Raw genomic sequence first — 21,081 nt, 5'->3', positions numbered from 1 at the left:
ATGTTTGAGGTCGTCAGGACTTAACTCGTGACAGTTTTAAATGATTGGAGGATACACGTATTTTAAATGACATTTGTAAGGCAGATTTTGATATTTATGCCAATGTTGCTGACAAAGAAACAGAGCACTACCTTTCATTGTTTTCAGATATTCTTAGTGTGACTTTGTTTTTGTCTGAACATGTGCACTTTTCCCTTTACTCATTGCTTATAAATAGAAATATATTACATTTAATTGATTTGATACACTTATTGTCTTCTATTTCATTATTTTATAGGGTACTTTGCAATGGATTCACTTAAAATATTTATTGAGTACTTCTTATATGCTAGGCAGTAAGTCACTTTACAAGAAAGGGTATAAGAAAAAAATTAGTAAATATAAAAATATATGTATCAAGCACTATGCCTAGCTCAGGTAATATAAAACTTAATGTAAATTTATTAAGATATATTTTTTTCCTCAGTTAACCTAAAGCCTGGTTTCTCATCCCAATTTAATATTATTAAGTATGTTTAATGGGGGATGAGGAAGCTGAAGTTAAAAGAGGTTGAAATAACTTGCATGAGATCACATGGAAAGTGAGTTGTAGATTGCAGTTTGGATTAATCAAATATTTTTATAACGTTTTATTTCCTACATGGGCTCTGAAACTATATCTCATTTTTAAAATACATTGATCTGGGATAAAAATATGCATTTTAAACTTATTATAGTTTATTTAGAATCAGTATTACACAGCCTCTCATATACTGTAATCATCATACTCCATTTTCCCCCTTCTAGCCTTTGGACTATTTTTATCATACACTTTATTTATGTGTATGTTATAAACCCAGTGATGTATTGCTATTAGTTTTGTTTGAATAGTAAATTCTCTTTTAAATTGATCTAAGAAATGAGAATAAATCTTATATTTATCCATGCAGCTACCTTTTGTAGTGTTCTCCATTCCTTTGTATGGATTCATATTTCTGTCTCATGTGTTTTCCATTCAGCCTGAAAGACTTCATTTTACACTTCTTGCAGTGCATGTCTTCTGGTGATAAGTACTTTCAGCTTTTGCATGTCTCAGAAAGACTCCTTTTTGCCTTTATTTTTGCAAAATATTCTTGCTGAGTATAGAATTCTAGGTTGACAGTCGTTTTTCTTTCAGTATTTTAAAGATGTTGCCCCATTCTTGCTTGCTTTGTTTTGGATGAGAATTCTGCTCTTATCTTTACTGTATTTTATTTTTTTAGGTAGCACATTATCCCTTCCCCTGTCCTCACTGCCTCTCCCCAGGATACTCTTAAGAAGATCTTCTGTTTATCACTAATTTTTACCAATTTGATTATGATGCATCTTGGTAGTCCAGATTTCTTGTTCTTTGGGTTTGTTGAGCTTCTTGAATCTGTGAGTTTATGGTTTTCATCAGTTAAGAAACATTTTGGCCATTTCCTGGGTCCCTCCCACTCAAAATTGGCCCACAGCTCACTGATGCTCTGTTCATTTTTGTAAATACTTGTCTCTTTCTGTGTTTCATTTTGGATAATTTCTATTGTTACTTCTTCCTGCTTACTATTCTTTTCTTCTGATATATTTGATCTCTTATTATCCTTAGCCAGTGGAGTTTTCATCCCAGTTGGATTGCTCCAAATTTCTGGCTTCAGAGAATCTCGCTTTTAAAAAAATATTTCTTGTCTCAACTTAGCATTTTTAATATATGGAATACAGTTACAATAATTATTTTAGTGTTCTTCTTTGTTACTTCTAACATTGATCTCAATTTGGGTTGGTTTCAATTGGTGTACCTCCTCTTTATGTATTGTATGTTATAGATTTTTTGTATTCCTGGTTAATTTAAATTGGATGCCAGACATTGTGAATTTTGTCTTATTGATTGCTGAATATTTTTAGATTCCTATAAATATTCTTGTGCTTGTTAAGTTACTTGGAAGCAGTTGAACCTTTTGGGTCTTGCTTATACAATTTGGTGGATCTGACCAGAGCATCAATTAGTCTAGGGGTAATTATCCCCCCACATCTAATTCAGTACTCTTCTGAGTACTCTACCCAATGCCCCATGAACAGCGTGGTTTTCCGACATGACTGGTGATAACAGGCAGCAATCCTCGTCCTGTGTGACCACTGAATACTATTCCCTCTAATTCACTGGCCTCAGGTAGTTTCCTTAAATGAATGTATTCGTACTTGAAGAAGACTCGATGGAGATTTCCAGGCTTCTCTCTTTGTGTAGGACTCTACTTTCTGGTCCTTTGTCCTGTAAAGTCCATCTGCCTTGTTTTCTCTGGATTCTAAGTTTTATCTCCTCAACTCAGAAAGTCTGATGGACTCTGCTTTGTTTCTCCCTCCCTGGAGAGTGGCCTACAAAATCACAAACCAGGGAGCTGGGATAATTATGCGGCTCACTTTATTTATTTCCTGTTTTTCAGAGATTACTGTCCTTCATTGACTGATGGCCAGTGTCTTGAAAACTGTTGTTTTATATATTTTGTTTTTTCCTCTTTCTTATTTTAGGTTAACCTATATAAAAGTATATTAATTTATTATTAAAATTTATTAATATATGATAATGATGATGATGATGATAACTGTCTGCTATTGCATGCTTTCTGTTACCAGGCAGTGTGCCAGTAGACTTACATATCTTTTATTTTATTTAATGCTGTGTTTTATTTTGTGTTTAAGAAAACTGGTTTTGTGTTTAAGAAAACTGAGGCTCTAAGAAGTTAAGTAACTTGTAAGTTTTCAGAGCTAGTGGAATGACAGAGCTGAAACATAGACCTAGGTCTGTCTGACTCTAAAGTCTCAAATGTATCTTAGTCAGGGTAGGTTAACTTCTGTAGCAAACCACCCCCAAATCTTCAGTGGCTGAACACAAGGACAATTTATGAAAGCGTAATCATTCATGTTACATTCTAGCGTTGGTTGATGGAAACTTCTGCCTCACACAATCTTTCCTTTAACTGGCCCCATCATCCCAGAGCCTTGGAGTCCTCTGCTGCTCTACTTCATCTGAAGACAATAAAAGAGAGTGTGGAGGATTGAGCTGGAAGCTTTTAAGACTGATCTCTAGAGCATATCACTTCTGATTACATGCAGTTGGGCAGAAGTCACTTGTGGAGTCCCACATATGTACAGAGAGGCTGGGAAATACAATCTAGCTATGTATTTAGGAGGAAAAAGAAAAGGGTTTTGATGAACAACTAGCTAGTCCCTACCATACCACATTAAGCCAAATTCTCCCCTAAGTTGCTCCTTGGGAAGCATTTGTATACCTTGCTCTAAATGCAGTTTTTCTAGGCTGGGGGCCTGGTTCAGTGTCACAGGTAATTCTCTAGGCTGATGAAAGTTAATGTAAAACATATCCTGAGAGGATGTGGATCTTTAGTTCTTGTATCACACTGTCCCTCATTGGGCCACTAATTACCATCATCATCTGTATCATCATCCTCAATTTTAAGGAATGTAGTTTTCATAATTTCTGACATTTTAATCTGTAGGTACCACCTGTAAGACTACCCTTTGATTAAGGCACTATACTTGCTTTCCTGTCACTCTCACCTATCATGCCCTTGGACCTAAACCTCCATGGAGTCAATGCCTTGTGCTCTTGGCCTTTATCTTGTCCATGTACCAGGCTTTCAGAATGGTGTCTTCCATGAAAGCTCTGAGTCTGTAAACCCAAAATGACTGTCAAGAACCTTCTAACTGCCCTGAAACAGTATCAGTGCTAAATTAGTAGTCAAAAATTAATCACAAATATGAGGAAGACACTTCCCAAGAGGGCTGGCTTATGTTCCTTTTGGAACTGGTAGTGACACCTGGGAGACCACGAGTTAACTGGAAAAGAGGCAAATCTGAAGAGCACTTCAGTCAACTTGCTTTGCTCAGCCCATCTGAGTCTTTCTTTTGATTTGAGAGCATCTCTCCCATCTGGTTGGAGTGTTTGAACAAATTCCTTAAATTCCATTCCAAATGCCCTAATTCAGGACCTCCTTTTCCCTCCTTCTCTGTCTTTAGTATCTTCCTTCCTGACTCGTCCTACAGAAGACTGCTGTGATCTTAGAAGGTGCAGTTCACATTGTTTTATTCTTGCTTGGAAATTTTCAATGGCATGCCATCTCCAGTCTTCCCCCATAACCCTCTGATCAGACAGATGGATGCCCTTTGTGCCCCCAGAATGTGTTCCATGTCATCCCACACCCATGCTCTTACAAATGCTGTCCCATGTACCTGGATAATTTCTCATTCTCATCTCTATTCCTCATATCCCCACCCAGTAAAACCTCATCTCTTCTGTGAAGTCTGCACCCATGTTTCTGGTTAAATAAATCCCTCCCTTGCTTGTACTTGTGTAGCACGCTGTGCAGTCACAATGTGCTCTGTGTCCCATCTTCCCCACTAGATCACAGGCTCCTGGGGAGTAGATGTCACGTGAACCTTCTTACACATCTCCCACAGTGGTGGGCTCTGATTCAGTGAAGGTGCTTAGAAATGCTTATTGGGCAAAATTAAAAGCAGGATGTGAAATCAACTGTACAAAGACCTTTTCCCTGAATGAATCTGAAAACTAGTAACAGACTATCTCAAATGATTTGATGATAGGCTTAAGATAAGCTACTTATCCATGACCTAAAAAGTATTTTTAAGTGGTCATTTTAAAATAAAAAACAATTCCTTCAAATAGTTAATTTTTAAATAGATCTATAGTATCTTTTAATAGTCTGTATTTCCTTAAAGATAATATTAGGAAGGAAGAAAGATTAGAATTATCTCTATAAAATGTATTCTAATTTCAAATTTCCAAGAAGGCATCTTAAATGATAGGCAGTGAATGTGCCTGGGATGGTGTCACTGCAGGTGTCTTCTGTAGCAATGTCCTGGATACAGTTTGGCATCTAGATTGTCTTTACAGGAGAAGCACAACTTTTGTTGGAAAGCGCAACTGTTGGTGCAATGGGGCAATTGGACAGGGTTGCATTGAGGAGAGATCCTTCAGAGAGACTGTGTATCTTCATCAAAATTCTAAATGCATTGAAACTGTCATTCAAAGAGTTAACATCTGTGAAGAATAAAAAATGCAATGAAGAGGTTTCAGGCAAAGCATGGGGAGACTGATAAAATTATCAGTGAATTAAATTCAGACAGATGGCTTTGGAAAGGAATGAAGTACACAAACCTTCTGTAGAGCATAATGACTCTCACCGTGACAGGGCCTTTGTCAACAGGGTAAGACTTTTTAAAAAAAATCTGGATTTTCAAGCAATTGGACGTCAAATTCTTCTCCTTTTCTGAAGATGTTGTTTAGGACTTAAAGCAACAAAACAACAAATCTTACAAAGCCACTGGACAGCCTAAGACTCCACACTGCCCGGGTGGATGCACAGCTTGGTGGAAGGCACCTGGTGGGCACCAGGGGTGCTGCTCCGTCTCACCGTCCTCAGACCCGCTGCCCACATCCGTGGGTCCTTGGCAGTTAAAATACTTCTACCAAACAGAAGCCAGTCATTAGCTCTGCTTACAACAGCAAGATGACAAAAGAAGCTTTCGGCCATTAAACACACATGTGCACCCATACATGCACACAGAATTAAGACACAAATCAACTGATTTCTGCTCTTTAAAATTTCAATTTTTATCATTGTTGGTTGCATAAAGAAACATAGAGCTCCTAGAAAGAGCATCCTAGCTGATACTATCCTTCTACATTTAGACCAAAATAATGAGAAAATAATGTTACTTCTCTCAGGATTTCCTTTTTTCCATACGGTTTCTATTTTGTCTTCACTTATTTGGCCCTAGGGGCCCCCTCTTTCAGGTGACAGGCCCTGGCATATTTACACTTGGGCGAGGATGGCCAGGCTGCTTCTAAGCAATGGACGTCCCCTTTGTTCCAGACCAGATGTTCTGTTTCTCCCTGGTAACAGTTTGCATTGTGGTACCTTATTATCCAGTGCTTTCTGTAACTGGTGCCAGGGTAGCCTCCGAATTCGCCAAGAGCAGCGCTGAATCAATGAGACAGCTGGCAGCCTCTCTGGGGAGGAAACATTTTTGCCTTTTTGATTCAGGCGGTCTCCACTAGTTCAGATCCAGGATGCCATGAATGATTTTTCTTAGCGACAGGTGAAAACAAAAAAGCTTTGTAAACCTGATTCAATAGAAGCTGGAGACTCAGTGTGTTATTGATTAAAAGGAGAAGACGGTGCAGAGGAAGTTTACACACGGTCCAGTTGCATTTTCCCCATAATCGACGCCTGTGCTTCTGTCTGTGTTGGAGTTGTCAGGTTTGCCAGGAAGAAAAGCTTGAGAATCAAGAGTTTTGTGTTTATTGACCTAGGATTAGGATTTCTTTCATGTCTCTGAGATGCATGTTACTTACAAAAGCAAGGTTACTCTTTTTTCATTTTTTAGATATAAAAGTCACTGATCTATTGCTAACTTTGCTAATAATTCAAGGTTCCTTTAATGAGTTTGTTCGCATCATTCACACTTTAATGTTTGGGATGTGTTTATTTATCGGGGCTATGAATTAGGGTAAAAATCATCCTGGTTTTCCTTCAAGCAAAGGATGATAACTCAGTTTGGGTCCTCGTCCTAGGTCATACACATGTCAGCACACTTTTTCAGTCGACAAGAACACTAGCCTTGCACACCCTGTTCTCCTGCTGCTCCCAGACAGCAGGCCAGTTCTTGAGCCATTGTAGTCAGTGGGCCATTAGGAGAGGAGACTGCACCGTTCCTGGGAGCTCCAGTCCTGGTGCGGCTGAAGCAAAACTACAACAGTAGCAGAATTCAGGGAACCTGTAGTGTATCCTCCCCATCAGTCATGGCGGATGTATTGGCAGCATGATGGATCACACCCAGTCACTGACCTTGGTGGGTTAGCCTTTGTTACATAAATATCAGAATAAGTCAAAGCAGTGGGTCGACCCACTATCAAATAAGAGCATTAAGCTGTGACAGCAGCAGAGGGAAAACGAACATTAGTGTCAAATGTTGTCCATATTTCTGAGGAGCAGGTATCTTATTATTCAACCATTGGATGGGATAGGATATTTCAGGAAGGGGGAAAATCAATCATCAATGCATATGGCAGTATGAGTTTTTGTCTCTTTAACTAAGTTTTAACTTAGAGAGTAGTGGGTCTGTAAAGTAGTTACTCTTATAGGGTAAAAACTATTAAATATTTCTTTACTTTAAATCTGAAAAAAAAAATAGTCTCACCAGTGACAAAATTCAGTATAAACTCAAGTTTCAACTTGATTTACAAGACATTGGCTCATCTACATGCAGGTCAACATTCAGTTGGTGACAGATGGCTTGGCTTGGGAATAGAAATAATTTAGTCTGGGATTCCTGGTGATTTTCCCCTGATGGTTCTAGAATTTATCTCTCATACATTCTCCCAAATCTTCACATTTACAAATGACCTACCCCAAATCAGTTTTCTGAGTTTAAAGTTTTAATTGATCAGTCATGGAAAGAAAGGAGAAAATTTCAATGAGATATCTCAGTAGTCTGCAGCAGGACATGTGGAGGGCTCAATGGCTACGGAGGATCAAGGAAACAGAGGAAAGATTATGGTCAACTTGTTTTTCATTGAAAAGTTCATAGAGGTTAGAACAGACTGAAGCAAAACTTGCCCATTTAGTTTCCAGATGACTTTATATCATGTGGTAAGGGTTTCTATCAGCTTTATCAGTAGCAAGAGTTAGTCCCTGTAACCATACCCCTAAGCCAGTGGAATCACCAAAAATATAATATCATATCTTTTGAAATCAATATTAAAAAAGCAAGAGAACCAGATATGTGCTTGTCTTTCCTTCCAAGCCAAAGTATTCGCGCTGACATCCTGAGGCACCCAGGCAAGGGTAGTAGATCAGGTGATGTGTTAACAGTTAACAGTCACACCGGTGTAATTCGAATCCAGCCAGTTTGAGCTGATATGCATTTCCCCCCAAATACCTTCTGTGTGCTTATGACTGTGCCAGCCATCAGTAAAGAGGCTGTTTTAAGGCAAACAAAGGAGTTACTATTTATCATAGCAGGGTTTATAAATTTTGGAACTTCAGGAAGTGGTACAAGCTGAAAATGCACATAGACTCAGGAAGGATTTAGAGGGGAGAAGGAGCAAGATTATGTGTATACTAGCTTCATTAAGGAAAGAAAATCCAAGGGTGTTTCAAAGTGAACCTTCCTTCTTCTGACAGTGGGTGAACATTCCTCTCATAGACGACCAGAAATAAGCCATTTGTCTGATCCTGCAAGACATTTCTCCTGTTCTCTAGTTTTTGTTGTGGAAGTAGACACAGAAGTCAAAGCATTTGGGTGCGTGTGCTGTGTTTGGCTGTGAGGACTACCTATAGAGAGAGAAGGTAAAGTGTAAGCCCTGATGTTATTCTGGGTGTATTTCTCTCCTTTCTGGATGAATGCCTGAGATGTTGCTAGACTGAAAACTGAATTAATTCTCTTGGTAATCTTTCTCTTTCTTCTCAACTGCAGGACTTATAAAACATTGCTCTTTGGTTCTAGGTATCATTTTGGGATCACATCATGATAACTCTATGTGTGTGTGCTGGGAGGGCAAAGTTGCAAAGCAGTTACTCAGCATGCTGAGAAAGGAAGCAATTACCGGAACATGTTTTAGCCCTGCTTGTCAGAGTGAGTTTCACTTGGGCACAAGGGAAGCATTTGACTTGGGCAGCATCCCTTTTTGCAGGCTTAATTTGTTTTTTCTTTCCTTTAATTGTGTGATTCCAGTATTTTAGCTACAACCCCTAGGCTGTAGGAACCTTTAAACAGCTCTTGATTATGAAGCAGGGCATTGGGTTTTGAAGAAAAATGAACAGGGAGCTGCATAATTTATAGGAAAACTGCATGATGGACTTTTTATTCATAAAGAACATTGAGGTTACATTGGCACAAGCCAAATACCTTTTTAATGAATAGTCAGTAATCAGCAGCAGCTACAGTAAGTGCTTGAATTTTTTCTCTTTTATGTGCTATGAGTCCATAAATTAAGCATCTGATTCTGATTGCTGTCATGGATGCATACGCTAATTGCTACCCGCCCCCACTGCTCAGATCTCCTGTATCAGCTTGTGCTCAGTTTAGAGCATTATGAAAAATGGAAGACAAGTCTCTTTTAATATGTTCAATTTCCATTCACTGTAAATACCAAAATGGGAAAAGAGTGTTGACAATACATTCCACTTTCATTTTTGGATCTAGATCACAGTTTGGATTTGAAGACAGCAGTGTTATGTTCTAGAATGTAAGAAAAGAGTTTATATACCAAGAACCACTAAAATGAACTACCAAGGTGGTTTTTTAAAACCATTATTAGTATAATTATTATTTTAGCAGAGCTTTATCAAAATTATAGGCTTTCAACTTGTTCATTCCTCTAAGATTTTGCACATATTTCCATCACTTAGAATGTATCCTCCCTTTTTCTATTTTCTGCTTCTCAAAATTTCCAATTCTAACCAAAAACCCAAACAAAATAGGAAAATATTCTTTTCTAATCTCTTCTGCACCCAGATCCTTTTCACTCCCCTACTGTTTCTTTGGCTTCTGTGAAATTAATGTGAACAGATAGTTATTAATGTATAACTAAGATGTTTTCTAATAGTTTGAGTATTTTTTAAAAATCTAAACATATTTTCTAATTGGAACAATGTTATATGTGGTAGCTATGGCTGCAGGCCAAGTCACAAAGTTTATTTAACCCAAAATATGGGTTAAGTGCAAATATTTAAAGTTAAAAAGCATTAGAAAATAATATTGCAATATTGACTATAAAATAAATTATTAGAGCTTTATATATGTCAGCAGTGTTTTAAGTCCTTTACAAATATTAATTAACTGATTTTTCACAATATTCTTATAAAGACTATGATTTTGCTCATTTTACAGAGGAGGAAATTAAGGCACAAGAAAGTTTAAGCAACTTCTTATGTTTGCATAGCTAATAAGTGGTAGAGCTGAATACTGAATCAAAGTTTAACACAAAAGCCTATGATTTTAACTGCAGTCTTAATTGTGTTTAAATTTTTTTTAATTGTGGTAATTGAAGAATGGAAGAAAGCAAGCTTAGCAGACAACTTTATTAAATGTATTCAGAAAATAATTTTGGGACCTTAACTGCTTTAGAAGTTGGCAAAAATTATTCTATGGAAGTCTAGACACTTGCTTTCTTACCAAGTTTTTTGACTTACAAAAGCAATAGAGAGTAAAGGGTGTAAGGAAAATAAAGCAAGTCAAAATTTTCTGTGAATTTGGTAAGAATTCAAAACAGAAAAGAGGACGGGAATTAAAGAGAATTAGGGGAAACATAAAAAGTTTAAAAAACTAAACAGTGAATGTGAAAGAGAAAAATTGAAAATTGTAACTTATGCCCAAGTTCCCTTATAAACCATAGAAGAAAAAAAAAGTTATGAGATCTGATAGTTTCCTCAAATCCCCACTAGGCGGCAGTGTTGTATGGGTCAGCTTTGTGGCTAAGACCTCTTAGCCAGGATCTAGGGTTTATAGGGGAAGTGAATTGAGAAACGTATAGGAGAAGTTTATTATTCAATTGTCATAATTTGGAGAATGCCCTAATTATTGTCACCTGCTAGCCTTAATTTTTTTTTTAATTCAGTTAATTGTAGTATTTTAAGGACAGAAAATGTATCTTCCACAGAGCCTCAAGTCAAGTTTCTCATATTTGGAAAAATAGCAGAGGTCATTCCTACGGAGTGAAATAGCTGAACTTGGCTTTGGGAGAATCATTTTCCTGATCAAGATACTTCCTCACACAGGTAGGTTTCTTACTGCATCTCAAGTGGTTATCTGAACATCCATATTCACCTAATTAGCATTGTTGAATAAATGTCATGCAGCATTTGAAGCCTTGATTTTTATGTAAGTACCGTGATTTTGTAGTTTAAACCTGTCATTCCATCAGCTAAGGACAGTGACTTTTGCTGCTTTCTTTTATATCTCACTGTTACTTGCCTGAGGAGGGGGCAACATTGAATGGAGGAAACCCAAGAGAACCTTTAGGTAGAACATAATCACCGTAGAGATTTGAAGTGTTCAGCTTTGCGTTAGGTAAGCAGAATTCCAGCAAGTCAAGATCAGCAAATTTGTGCGATATTCTGGTAAGCCACTTCCCTTCTGCAGCCCACTCATTAATTTTCGGAAGCCTGACAGAATGGCTAAAAGGATGATCAATTTCAAGTGTCACTCCTGGCGTGTTTTTAGCCTATGTAAAAGGAGTTCCTGACAAGTAACCCTGTTAGTGCCCTCAAAATGTCTTCTATTATTAAATATCGGGAATAAGCTGAAATAATGAAACCAGCTTTTTTTCTATCACCAGAATGGTTGGTTTAGAAGATGATGAGATTGGTGTCTGTTACTGGCTTTTAGGTGGGCTTCAAAAGAGCAAAACCTTGAGAGAAATGAACATTATTTCAGGAGAACTACTTTTCCTTAATGGATCTGTGTGAAACAAATGGGGTATCTCTACTCATGTTCTAAGTGATTGCATAACCTTGTTATCTAGTAGATAAATGCTTAACCCTCACTTTCGCCTACCCCCCAACTGTTTTTATTCAATGTATTACTTTACTTCTGGGTAGATAACTGATGTCACTGGGAACCCTGAACTGCTCCTGAAGGATCCGTGGGTGGCACTGAAGATGTCTGTCTACCAGAGGGACAAGATGGGGTGTCTCTCCCTCCTTGAGTTGTTTCTTCTCTCTTTTCTCCTTCTCACTCACTCATTTCCCTCTCTTTTTTCCTGAATGTCATCCTTTCCTCCTCTTCCTTTAGATAACACTTTCTACCCTTAAATATTTAGCCCCAATCATAGGCATTTTGTAGACATTTTGATGTCTGCTGGCACTAAAGCATTTATATCCTAATATTTGGTGAATAAATATTAATCCCAGTGTACTTGGTAAGAAGTGGGGAGAGAGTTATTGCAACAATCTAGTTACAGAATCTCTACAGCAAAGATGTGGAAAATTCTAGGAAAGTTACAGCCTTCAGGTCAGACAAACACTGCATGGCCTTGTATGTGAATAAGTAGTGGCAAATGTTAAAACTACCCCCAGGGGCCTGACAGATAAACCAAGTAAATGGCACAGGCCTACTAAGGACAGAGAAGACTAGGAGAGCAGCTGGTTTGCTTCCAAGGGGCGGCTGCCACCCAGCTTCACCGCCTCTGCCCTTCAGAGTATGGGGTCTGCGTGAATTTACTTGGTTTGATGTTAACTAATCAAATATATATATGGTCCTGGCAAAGAAAGAAAGAAAAAAAGAAAATGAAATGGAGAGAAAAGAAAGGAAAAGAAAAAAGTAAAGACGAGGAAAAAAAAGTATCTGCAGGCCTAGAGTGCCACAGGCAGCTTGTTTGTGATCCCGACCATAAATACGATAAATTCTGGAGATAGAATGTTGTAATTTTGTTACACTTGGGAATCCTAATGTTACCATGGTGTTCTGAGAGAAGTTGGAGCAAAACAGTTTTCTAGATGAATGTTCATCCACTCAATTAAAACTCTGTAACTCATCAGAATGTGAAATTCTGAAATAAGATGGGAACCAATAAACTGACTAATTAAACAACATCACCTACTGTTAGGATATAAAGAGCTACTAATTTATAAAGCTAATTGGATTGGAATCCAGCTAAACTCAAACCAGAGTTACATTCTAATTGCTCTTTTACTTTAGAAAATATCAAAGACCATGAGGTGATTTTTTTATGGTGACAGTTCTTAACAAGCCATGTAGGTCTGCAATAGAAGCCTTTATTAGAGTACTGGTATTTGAAAGAATTTAAGTGAACAGGCTGACTTTATGAAATTGACTCCAAGTGCACCAGAAGAAAAAGAATTCATGAAGGACTTTTAAGACGCAGCCTTCATTCCGTGTACATTGATATCTAACAATCTCATAATGTGGTTTTTAAAAACGTTGTTTTCTAGAATGCTGTCTGAAACATATATCTTACAAACTGATTTGTTTTCAGTACTTTGAACGGGTTGAGAATTGGTTCCTTTGTCTTGATAGAGCTGTCAGGCTGTTTATAATCATGTTGGCTTTGGTTCCTGTCAAGAACAGACACACAAGGAGAAGGTGGGGAGACCTGTTTGACATGGCACTCCCTGTAGCTGCAGAGAGAGGGACTTAACCAAGTGGGAGAGCGTGTACAGACAGTGTGACATGGACTGGAGGACACAAGGTCTTCTTGTCTGAACTCCCACCGATGTTTCAGCCTCGGGCTGTGAACCCTTCCATTCAGAGTTTCTCAGATCTCACGTGCTCGTCCTTTCATAATCTAATTTAAAACCACCTCAAACAGACCTGAGAGTCATTTCAGGTCTCCTCATCAGTGATCTAGCTTTTACCCAGCGCCTTGAACGTGGGGGGCCTACAGGGCTTTCGTGGGAGTCCTCACAGCCCCGCCAGGAAGCGTCAACTCCAGCTTTATCCTCAGCACCCAGGAATATCAGAGCACAATCCCCGCACTGCAGGCTCTCAGTAAAATGAGTAACACCCAGGAACGGTGCTGGGTCCTTCCACAGGACTCAGCGGCCTGCAAGTGTCAAGGTTGACCCTCTCGGTAGCCGCCGGCCGGTGGCGCGGACCGGGAACCCTGCGCCTCGCCTCTGGCCGCCGCTCCTTGGGGAGACGGGCTGTGCGGGAATCCGCGCTCCGCCAGCTCCCTGCTGCTGCTTGCCGCCAGCAGGTGCCTCTCGGGGGGGCGGAGCGGCGGCTTTTACCTTCTGGGGCTCCATCAGCCATGCATTCCACCCACTGACCTTTCCTTCCTTTCCTGGGCGCCCATTTCCCGGTGCAAACAAAGGCTCATTATCAGTTCCCTGCTCTGTCTTTTGCCGCCTTGTGTCAGGCTGCATGCAGCCTGTCAGCAACCTGCCACCCGCAGTCCCAAACCAGCGCTCCTGCTCCGTGTTTCCCGCACACGTCTCCTCTGTCTAGCGCTGGGAGCGCCGCAGTGCCAGCTCTGGGCGCTGCCTTGTAGCGCCAAGGCAGACAGGGTTACGGGGACCTAACTCCGTCACCTGTCAAAGATTATGTCTCTGTGAGGCAATTTCAAGTAGACTTCTATATTTTCCCGACACCCCCCTGCTCTACTTAGCACTTATCCATAGGCTCCCAAGCGAGGGCTGTGGTAGATATGAAGTGAGGTTTTAACCTGAACAACATTAGGACTTGAAAGGGGAAGGTGGGGGATATCTATGCAATGAATGGAAAGCAAAACCCCCCAAGCAACCAAACAAACAAAAAACACAATTGCAATTAGATTGCCAACAATACACCTCCTGAGGGCAAAATGATAAACAGTGGGCTTCAATGAAACATTCAGGAGGCTTCTTTAAGGGTTTTGCACTAGAGAAGAAATAATCTATTGTGTTTTAGAAATAGATGTATTGCTTCTGAGGCCAAATAGTATTGCCACATAACTACATTTTCTTCTCTTCAAGTGTTTCATCTTTCTCTTTCTTTCTTCCCTTACTATAGATGTAGAAACCTACTTCCTATTTTTATGGCACTGAATTCAGTAAAGCTGCATTTCCTTGAGGGTAAAAAAGCCACACAACCCCAAAATATGTGTGACATGCGTTTATTTCATCTCTGGGCTTGTCTTTCTGTGAGCAGAGAGTTTGAACACACACACAAACACACACACACACACACACACACTACTCTCTAACAATCTCTTTGTCATATCTGCTTCGATAGGTAATGTCGTATGTAAATTAAGTCTCTAATTAATTTTTACGACCTTGGCAGCCTCCTGCAATTCTTTTTCTTAACATTATTGTGTACAGAGTTAGCATAATATTAAAAAATTTTAAACAATTTTTATTCTGTACTCTGCTAAATACTTCCAATCTGTGGCACTTTAAATATCTTTCCTTTTTCTTTTGAAATCATTTTTTCCCTTTCAATGAGGACATTTTTTAATTAGGTGCCATGATAACATCAGTAAAATAAAAAAGACTTCTTAAGATTTAACCCATTATATGCTATCTTTAGACAGCAGTTTGCAAGGTGGCTGAGAATGCGTAGCCTGAGAATTTGTTTGGACTGCACTTTTTAAAATAATTGAAGTAATAGTTCATGTGTGAACACAGAGTATAAAATTCTGTAATATTCCCAGCTTATTCATATTTTATCCTTGCTGCCAGCATCTGCTTTATTTTCCAGCTGCATTAAGTGTTCTCAAAGCTGTATGAGAATTTAACCTTCTCAATTCCAGAGGATAGGGAAAGACTGACAGATGAGGCTCTAAAGGGGTCTTTGTCTGTCTTCCCATTTTCCAATCAACCAGTGCACTTTACGCTATTTCAGTTTTAGGACTGGAACAGTAAAGACACAATTTCATTCATATTACCTTAGTCGAGTATGTACACCAACAGGCAACTGAGAAAATTCTCACTTCTGATTGCAGAGAACTTCCTTTTAAAATTTCTTGGTAGTAGGATTTTTATATTTTAATCTGGAAGCACAAGCATTTTTCTAGTTTCTTCCTTTTGTGTGTGTGTGTGTAACCAAAAAAGTCTCCGAAAGTCAGAAGCTGTCTTCCCTTCACTTTGTTATGGGTAAATTGTAGAGGTTTCTTGCTATAGATTGTACACTTGGCATCAGCTTTACAAGCACAACAGATCTTCCACTTAGTTACAGGATGTATTTCAAAAGAAATTAAATCCTTTCCACTGAGAGCAGAGAAACCTTTTTCTTTCCAGCCAGAAAAGATCTAGTTAGTTTATGTTACTTACAGGATCCTCCATATTATGACATAACTTCCTCACTGTGCATGTTCTAAAATGCTGCTCGCACGATTAGGTATAACTCAGGAAGTGAGTGGAACAACCAGATTGCCCTAAGCTATGTTGGAGGCAGCCTGAAGCCAGAAGCTTTAGAAAGCAGCTATAAGACCTCCTCACATTTCTGTTCTGGGAGATATCCTGGGTTCCATTCCAGACCATCACAGTGAAGTAAATATCACAATAAAGTGGGGCACATGAAATTTTTGGTTTCTCAGTTCATATACTGTGTACTGTGTACAATAGCATTATGTCTAAAAAACCAATGTACATACCTTAATTAAGAATAATTTATTACTGAAAAATGCTAATCATCACCTGAGCCTTCAGTGAGTTGAAATCTTTTTGCTGGTGGAGGATCTTGCCTCAGTGTTGATGGCTGCTGGCTGATTAGGGTGCTGGTTACTGAAGATTGTGGCAATTTCTTAAAATAAGGCAACAGTGAGGTTTGCCACACTGATCAACTCTTCCTTTCACAAACTATTTCTCTGTAGCATGCAATACTGCTTGGTAGCATTTTACCCACTTAGAACTTCTTTAAAAATTAAAGTCAATCCTCTCAACCCCTGCTGCTTCTTTATCAATTAAGTTTAAGTAATATCCTAAATCCTTTATTGTCATTTTAACAATCGATTAAGTTTGCTGACTTATATGGGCACAGGTCCTAGTGCCCCAAAACAATTATAATAGTAACATCAAAGATCACTTATCGCAGATCTCCATAACAAATGTAATAATAGTCAAGAAGTTTGAAATACCATGACAGTTACCAAAACGGGACACTGAGACATGAAGTGAGCAAATGCTGTTGGAAAATTTGCACAGATAGACTTGCTTGACACAGGGTATCCACAAATCTTCAATATGTAAAACATGCAGTGTCTGCAAAGTGCAGTACAGCGAAGTGCAATAAAACAAGGTCTGCCTGTATTTTAATCAAACAGTTTAACACGTCCTGGCCGCAGTTTTCAGAATTTGATACTCCATCCCACCCTACCCCCAACTCACTAAATATTCTGTTGTAAATACACTGAATTCATATAATTGGTCAGAAATTCTAGATAAACATACACTGATTGCTGGTAAAATGGTTTTATTAAAGCACTCAGCAAGTGGGGTTGAAGCCAGGGCAAACTAGAGGGAAAGACCTGATGATGTCATCCTTATTGGTTCCTTAGGTTGGGTCCCTGCCCCAGAAGCAGAGCCTGAGATGAGAATGTGGTATGGGTGACTTACTAAAGAAAGGCTTCCTGGACAAACACCAAACCAAGGGTGTGATTCCATGTTAGGTTCCAGAGGAGACTGGGTTCGGTCTACCCCATAGGGAAAGCCTTGAGATAAGGGAGCTGAGCTTTCTTGAGCCTGCACTCTGTGAGTCACTGGCTTAACACCCCATGAGGGGGAAGCAAGCTGATCCAGTAGCTTGAGGGCCGTCTTCCATAGAAGACTAACAAGTGTTACCCACTGGAGGTTAAAGCACACTGCAGCCACAAGAGGCCGCAGAAACAGCAACAGGACCCTAGGCCCACTGGGCAGAGCAGCACACAACCACATGCTGTAACTCCTGGGAAAGCTGTTTCTTCGACGGCTAATTATTTTCCTTTCAGTTAAGCTTACTATGGTCCTAGTCCATTAATAGGAAGCTTGAATCCTAAATTGGAGTGACATTCTGGGGCCCACTTCAGTCTACTTGCAAGAGCTGTTTGTGCACATCTCTAACTCCCTGTTCGGAGATGCATTGCTAGATTCAAATCAACTACAATGGGAATATTCCTATATGGAAATCCAATGTTGTTATAAACCCGGGCTTTTTTGTGGGGTAGGGTATAGAGAGGGAAGCTGATTGTTAAATGATTACCATCATACTATTCTGGTGCTAAGCTAGAATGTTAGCAAAATATTGTTGAAAGTGAATATTTATCCCATTAAATATGTTAAATAATGTATGTGGAAACATTTTGTAATCGTGAATTGCTATACAAATGTTAAGTCTTGCAACAATAGCCTTGAAATAAAACATACGGTGAAACGTAAGACATACAAAATATCTCCCCAATGTAAATACACTAGTAATACGTTGCAAACGTAATTGTGAAAAGGGGATTCTTCAGTTGTTCTGATATAACTATTGCTGATACTAGGCAACAGCTGTGACAGAAAAGAGTTCAGTTATCATTTCTTCTTTTAATCCTTTCCCAAAGATGGCTAGTTAATTGCATTATGACTCATGTCTTACATTTTATTTCTTTGATAGGCAGATATAAAATCTTTTATTGGGAGAGGTGACCACATAAATGTGGAATACTCTCCTTTCTCGTGGTTATTGTGAGGAAAATAGGCTAGTCCACTGCAAAGAAACCCCAACAAAGCAAGAATTTCCAATATGTTCAAGCATTCTCAAGGAGCACAGTGGTCTTCAAACTTTTAAAAAAATTCAGCAATTAATCTCTTTTTAAAATTCTAGTGTTATGAAGCCCTGTGTGAGGGCTGGGAGGGTCACCTCTGCTCCTTTAGCAACCTCTGACACGTTCTGACCAGCATCCAGGCCCTGGGGAATGCAGCAAGAAAAACTGCCCTGAAAGGATTGATTCCTACCATAGCCCTTCTCAGATTCCTACCCCCTTCTCAGATTCCAGAAAGTCCTATATTTCATCACTGAAGTTTTGAAAGTGCAAGTATGGTAGACAGAATAATGCCCTCCTCCCAAAAGACATCCACATCCTAATTCCTGAAACCTGTGCATGTGTTATTTTACATGGCAAAAGGGATTTTGCAGAAAAGATTAAGTTAAGGATCTTGAGACAAAGAGATTCTCTTGGATTATATAGACTGGCCTGTAGGACAAATGTCCTTATAGGAGGCGGCAGGTGCTGATGAAAGCAGAGGTCTGACTGATGTGAGGAAGGGGCTATGAACCAAGGAAGGAAGGTGATCTCTAGAAACTGGAAAAAGCAAGGAAAAGGTTTCTCCCCTAGGACCTCCTGAAGGAGTCCAGTTCTGCAACACCTGTTTCAGACTTCTGACTTTCAAAACATAATACATTTGAGTTGTTTTAAGCACTAAGTTTGTGGTAACTTTTACAGCAGCAATAAGAAAATAATATCCCAGGGTTCCAGGCTCTCATTGAAAGGTCCTTGTGATGATTCTTTTTTTCACGGTGCTCTTTAGTGATTTCTGTGAGCTGAGCAGGGACAGAAATAAATACAGCTCCAGAGAGGAATGCTACATGTGACTTTAAATGAGCCCCCAAACTTTTCCGTATTGATTTATTTATCCTAACAGATTTTTTTTATTAGAAAGGATTTATTCTAACTTAGCTTGCAAAACATTAACAATTTCTAATATATGGAGTCTTTTCAAATTTTATTTATCTTCCTGCTAACTTGATTTTTACAAGATAAGCATTTTCTATTATAAATGAATTAGGTATTCATTATACTAAATTGGAAATAGACATAGAAGGAAGAAGAAAAAGCTTCCATTTCTCATTATCAGAGAACACCACTCAATATTTTGATATATTTCCTTACAGTTTTTTCTAAGCATTTTTTATATCTATTGCACTCATTTATGTATACAACATTTTGTTTTATGCTATTTTCACTTAATGTTATATAAATACTTACTTTATACTTGTGAACTTACTGTAATTATAATTTTTGCTGTTCTCCAATTTAGGGGCCATACAAATAAGGGTTCTCATATGCAGATGTGAGAAATTAACTCTGGCTAATGGAAGCAGAAAAGCATTGAACTGAAAGAGTATTCAGGTGGCTTATGGGACTGATGAGAAAAATGGGGAATTAAGATAGGCAAGATTTAGCCAAGATCACACTGCACAGTACGCTTAGGGTCCTGGTCATGGACCTCTCACTTCTGACCCTGTCATCCTTAAATGCTGCCTTCAGTACCCAAAGGGGCCCAAGGAACACTATGCCTTTCTTTGTGGTTGGTGGGGCTTACTGCATAGTAACTTCCCCATCACCTTGAAGAGAATATTTTGATATTGGGCTTCCCGCAAATTCCTTCACTTGGCAGTTCCCTATATTTTAACAGGATTTATATGCCAGTCTATGATGTGCAGATATATTCCCAAGGTTTCTAGGATAACTTCTATATTGATTTCCAGATCATATCATCATGTCATCCATATAGGGGACAAAGATGATGACCTTCAGAGGGGTGTGACATTCAAAATTTTGGGGGATTAAATCTGCCTCCAGAGATTTTATATAGTTTTAAGGGAAGGTAGTAAAGATAGACTATGCTCCTTGCCAGATTATAGCAAACTGTTTTAGGTCCTTTCTGATTTTAGGGATAGAGAGAACATAAACACATTTTTAAGATTAAAAGCGACATGCTAGTTGCCTAGGAAGTGTGTTTATTTGCTTCAGGAAAAACAGTACAGCTGGAGTGGCACCTTCAAATAGAGCAACCAACTGAGAAAGCTAACATGTTACCACTACCTTAAGTTCTCAAAGACCTACATGTCTTCTGCACAGACTAACTTAAAGATCAAAAGGAATTTTCCATTCATTTTTCCCCTACAAATGTATTTTGAGTGCCTACTAAGTGCCAAGTCTATTCTACACCCTTGAAATACATAAATGAACAAAACAGCCAAAGCTTCCTGCCATCATGTAGCTTAAATTCCAGTGGGAATCTTCCCCTCTGCGTTTTTCAGGTTTGGAGGAAGATACGCACCCCTGAGATTTACCACTGTGGTAGAGAGGGAGGGTGCCAGAGCTTCCAGGTGGCCCTTCCTGTTGTCACAGCATCCACCCCCTGAGCTTGATCTCAGCCAGAGTGCTACCACCCTGAGGGACATTCTGGGAGTTTGACATATTTGATTGCTACAATGATTTATCAATGCTACTGAATTTAGTGGTCAAGGGTCAGGGATGTTAGTCATCCTGCAGTTTGCAAGGCAAGACCTCTACAGGAATCATCCTAATCCTACAGAGTTGTGAATGCCACTCCAGATAGTCTACAGCCTAAAACCTAACTTCATCTTTCACAAAGACACTAAGTATTTTTGCATGGTTTTGACACTCTTTGAATCTTCCAGGAGTAGAACTACCATGTAAATTGGGAGTGGATTTTACTTCCTTTGCTTGGAAAAATTTAAGAGTTGCACACCATTTTGCAGCATCATATCAATGGTGGCAATGCTGCCTCTGGTCCTTGAGTTGCTGATGTGGCCCACGTATATCAGTCTTCACTGGAG

At 39.1% G+C, this 21,081-nt stretch overlaps 1 protein-coding gene across 2 annotated transcripts in view; it reads left to right on the top strand.

Moving 5' to 3' along the window:
- Positions 1-21,081, top strand: part of NXPH1 (neurexophilin 1) — a 908,922-nt gene that overhangs the window by 45,644 nt on the left and 842,197 nt on the right. The window contains exons 1-2 of one of the 2 annotated variants that reach the window (XM_006207598.4): positions 8,587-8,667; positions 10,694-10,811. The gene's annotated coding sequence lies outside the window, so the exon portion shown is untranslated. Of the gene's footprint in view, positions 1-8,586; positions 8,668-10,693; positions 10,812-21,081 lie in introns of those variants that run through there. The other variant, XM_072964922.1, reaches the window with a different exon arrangement.

The sequence above is a fragment of the Vicugna pacos genome, chromosome 7 (genome assembly GCF_048564905.1).
Source record: "Vicugna pacos chromosome 7, VicPac4, whole genome shotgun sequence".
In the NCBI taxonomy this organism is placed as follows: domain Eukaryota; kingdom Metazoa; phylum Chordata; class Mammalia; order Artiodactyla; family Camelidae; genus Vicugna; species Vicugna pacos.
This window is presented reverse-complemented; position numbering and strand designations above follow the sequence as displayed.